This window comes from Anopheles ziemanni, assembly GCF_943734765.1.
Source record: "Anopheles ziemanni chromosome X unlocalized genomic scaffold, idAnoZiCoDA_A2_x.2 X_unloc_124, whole genome shotgun sequence".
NCBI classification, from domain to species: Eukaryota; Metazoa; Arthropoda; class Insecta; order Diptera; family Culicidae; genus Anopheles; species Anopheles ziemanni.
Window position 1 is genome coordinate 35001 of NW_026689735.1, and position 4578 is coordinate 39578.

Here is a 4578-nt window from a genome sequence, read left to right on the forward strand (position 1 = left end):
TGGTCTAATGGCCCTACCGGGCAAACACTTTATGTTCGCGAGGACTTGGAGTGCTGGTAGTGGTTGGCGGACCCAACACTCTGGGTACCTCCGGGTACTTGGGGTTGGTTGAGAACTTGGTGAAGATACCCCTGTCACCTTGTTCGAGGCCACTTGCATGGTCGCAAGCGTTGTGATACAATGGCCCTACCGGGCAAACACTTTGGGTTCGCAAGGACTTGGAGTGCCGGGACGGGTTGGCGGATCCAACACTCTGGGTACCTCCGGGTACTTGGGGTTGGTTGAGGACTTGGTGAGCAAACACTTGATATACGTTCTTCGGATGTACTTCGGGTGTCACCTGTTGTCCGAGGCCACTTGCATGGTCAACGGTTGAGGTGGTGATGGCGGGTCGGTGCTGTAGGGTGCCGGCCTGTTGGCTGCCTTGGCCGGGTTGGTTGGTTAACACTTGATTGAGCTTGCACCCGAGGGTAATGGCACTTGAAGGTGGGTACCGGCCGGCTGACCTGGTGTGATGGTTGGTTGGTGAACACTTGGCGGTACTTGCACTTGGCTGTGCTTGGACTTGAAGGTGGGATCCGGCTGGCCTAGGCCATTGGTGGTTGGTTGGTGGGTTAGCCCTTAGCTGGGCTGGCTGGCTGGCTGGCCATCGGTGGTGTGGTGTGGTGTGGTGTGTGGAGTCGAGCATCGCGCGCCGTTGCCTTCTTCGGAGTGTTGTAGGTACGCAAGTGCTTGCAGTGCAAAGAGGTTGGTGATGGAGTGACATTGCCTTCACCATGGAGTTGCGGGTACTTAGGTACTTGCAAGGAGATGGTGGTATGGTGGTGTTGCGTGTGTGGTGTTCGATTAGAAAGATATAATTTCTAAGTCCGGATTAGTGCTGTCAGTGGGGCCGCCGCTAACAGGTCCTGCACGGCCACCGTGGGGCTTGACTTGGCGCTATTCCGGACTTGGGGCGATCACGATGTCCCCATGCGGGACTTAGAAGATGGAAGAACACAAGTACCCTTATCCCATGACTTGTGAGCGATTGGCATACGTTACCACATGAAGAGAAAAATTGGCTAAGTCCCGGATCCATATTATATGAAGAGAATAATCGGCTAAGTCCCGGATCCATATTATATGAAGAGAAAAATCGGCTAAGTCCAGGATCCATATATAATAACCTAATAATCGGCTAAGTCCAGGATCCATATTATATGAAGAGAAAAATCGGCTAAGTCCAGGATCCATATATTAAAACCTAATAATCGGCTAAGTCCAGGATCCATATAATATGAAGAGAAAAATCGGCTAAGTCCAGGATCCATATATAATAACCTAATAATCGGCTAAGTCCAGGATCCATATGATATGAAGAGAAAAATCGGCTAAGTCCCAGATTGGGTCTGTCAGAAATACACTTCCAAGTTACCACACAAGCAAGCAAGATGGCCTAGTGATGGATCCATATGATATGAAGAGAAAAATCGGCTAAGTCCCAGATTGGGTCTGTCAGAAATACACTTCCAAGTTACCACACAAGCAAGCAAGATGGCCTAGTGATGGATCCATATGATATGAAGAGAAAAATCGGCTAAGTCCCAGATTGGGTCTGTCAGAAATACACTTCCAAGTTACCACACAAGCAAGCAAGATGGCCTAGTCATGGATCCATATAATATGAAGAGAAAAATCGGCTAAGTCCCAGATTGGGTCTGTCAGACATACACTTCCAAGTTACCACACAAGCAAGCAAGATGGCCTAGTGATGGATTCATATAATATGAAGAGAAAAATCGGCTAAGTCCCAGATTGGGTCTGTCGGAAATACACTATCAAGTTACCACATGAGCAAGCAAGTTATCACACGAAGAGAAAGCCGGCAAAGTCCGGGAATGTTACCACATGAAATGGAAAATGGGCAAAAACCTACCTTCACAGGGAACGTGAATAACTCAGGCTGTAGACATCGGATCGACAAGCCAAAGACTGATATGGAAAGGAAATGAGTAGTACTAGCTTTCCTGAGAGTTGCAGAGCTTAGACTGCATATGAACGGAAGTTATTAAGCGTCAAAGTCAGAAAAGTTGCCCGAAGGAACACAAGTTCCAACTTAGAGCATGAATACCGCCTAGACGGAAAGAGGTACGGCCAGGCTGACGAATAAGAAAATGTTGGCCAACATGTTCCCTAACTATCCCCCGAAGACCGCAAAGCAATCCAACATCAACCAAGAAAGTTATAGCCCGATCAAGGAAACACCTACTTTGCACCGATATTGCACCAAATACATGTACCAAGCACCTTCGGTTGCATACCTGCAGGGGCTTACCATAGTAGGCCATGGAAGACCGATATACCGAACATAATCACTTTCTATCTCCTCGGGTGTTGGAGGTAGCGCTTTGCGGTACAAGAACGAAAGTTAGACCATATCTTGGTGCATCTTTTTGCCCAAAAACACAAGACCCTATCTACCAAGGCAAGAAAGTTGTGTGGGGACAAAATGTCCAAAAGTGCCCAAAGTGGCACACTTGAACCATATATTCGAGAAAAACACAAGTGTGGGCCCGAGCTAGCAAGTTGAAATGTTCTGACCGTCAGTAGCCCTAGTTGAGGTGCACTTATCATTATACGAGGCCAACGTGCCAGCTAGTCTCTAAAGGGGCGATATGGGTGTTCCAAGGTTTGTACCCAATTGAGGAAAAAACAGGGTAAGGTACGGTGTACCGCGAATAACTCGGGCTATAGATGTCCGATCGATGAGTTTGGCATATGTATGGAAAGGTCTCGACGAGACCTAACTACCCTGAAAGTATGAAGGCAAAGACTTGAATGACCGGGAAGTTATTAAGTGCACAAGTGGTAAAGTTGCACCCAAGTCCATGTTACCCGAAGTGTTACATGAACACCCAATATTCGACCAAAACACAAGTTTAGAGACGAGCTAGCGAGCTACATTGTTCAGACCGTCAGTAGCCCGCATCAAGACACGCATTTAATTATACGGGGCCTAGCCGCTAGCTCGACTCGAAGTCGGTCATATGGTTGGTTGATGGTTTGGACCGACCACGTGGTGTACCAAGGTGATGTACCTTTCATGAATTAAAACTCTGGCTGTATGGCACTGAGCGACAAGCTAAGGTGTGATTTGGAATAGTCTTGAGTGGGACTATTTAGGAAAAATGCGAACAAAAAATCACAAAGTCCTTGGGCGAAGCTATTAGCGAAACATAGAGCAAATTGGTACCAAAAACTATGGAAATGGGACTTGAGTCAAAAATAACCGCAAGTTGGAGAAGAGATAGCAAGCTTGCGTAGAACAACTATATTTGGTGCATGGTATCACCAACAAAAAAGTATATGGGGCCAAGGTGCTGGCTGGCCTCCAAAGTGGAGATATGGGCGATCCAAAGTTTGTACCCAAGTACGAACAAGTATGGAAAAAACAGGGTAAGGTACCAAGTACCATTAATAACTTCGGCTGTAGATGGCCGAGCGAGGCAAACGGCTCACCGTTGGAAAGGTCTTGGGGAGACCTATCTACCCTGAAAGTTTCATGAGGCTGAGTTGAAAGACCACGGAGATATTAGGTGATGATGGTCCAATTCGGGGACCAAGTCGCAGGAAATGGCGCTTGACCAAAATCACCCTTGGAAGGTGAATACCGGCTTACCGGTAAGAGATAGCGACTTGGCGTAGAATATTCATAAGTTGGGCGTGTAGAGACGCAACTTTTATTATATAGGGCCAACCCGGTCAGGGTGCTCCAAGTCGGTCGTTTGGTTGGTTTATGGTTTGGGCCGACCACGTGGTGTGCCAAGTTGAGGTACCTTTCATGAATTATAACTTGGTCAGTTTGCCACCGAGCGACAAGCTGCGGTGTGTTTTGGAATGGTCTTGAGTGGGACTATCAAGGAAAAATACCAATCGAAAATCAGCTTGTCCATGGCCGAAGCTATTAGTGAAACATATAGCAAAATGGGTCCAAAAACGAATGAAATGGGACTTGGACCAAGAATAACGGCAAGTTGGAGAAGAGATAGCAAGTTGGCGTAGAACAATTATATTTGGTGCATGGTATGACCAACAAAAAAGTATATGAGGCCAAGGTGCTGGCTGGCCTCCAAAGTGGAGATATGGGCGATCCAAAGTTTGTACCCAAGTATGGCAAAAACTGGTAGAGGTACCTTTCATGAATTACTGCTCAGGCTGTATGGCACTTAGCGGGACGCTTGGCTCTGGTATGGAATAGTCTTGAGTGGGACTATCAAGGAAAAATACGAACAAAAAATCACCATGTCCACGGACGAAGGTATTAGCGAAACTTAGAGCGAAATTGCGACCAAGTCGCTGGAAATGGCCCTTGGACCAAGTATACCGTCAAGGCGGTACGAGATAGCGAGTTGACGTGGAATATTTATAAGTTTGCCTCCACGAGACGAAAGTTTAGTTATATGGGGCCAACCCGCTCAGGGTTGTCCAAGTCGGTCATATGGCTGATCGAAATTTTCGACCAAGTACTGAGAAAACAGGGTAAGGTACCGTGTACCTCGAATAACTTTGGCTGTAGATGTCCGAGCGAGGCAAACG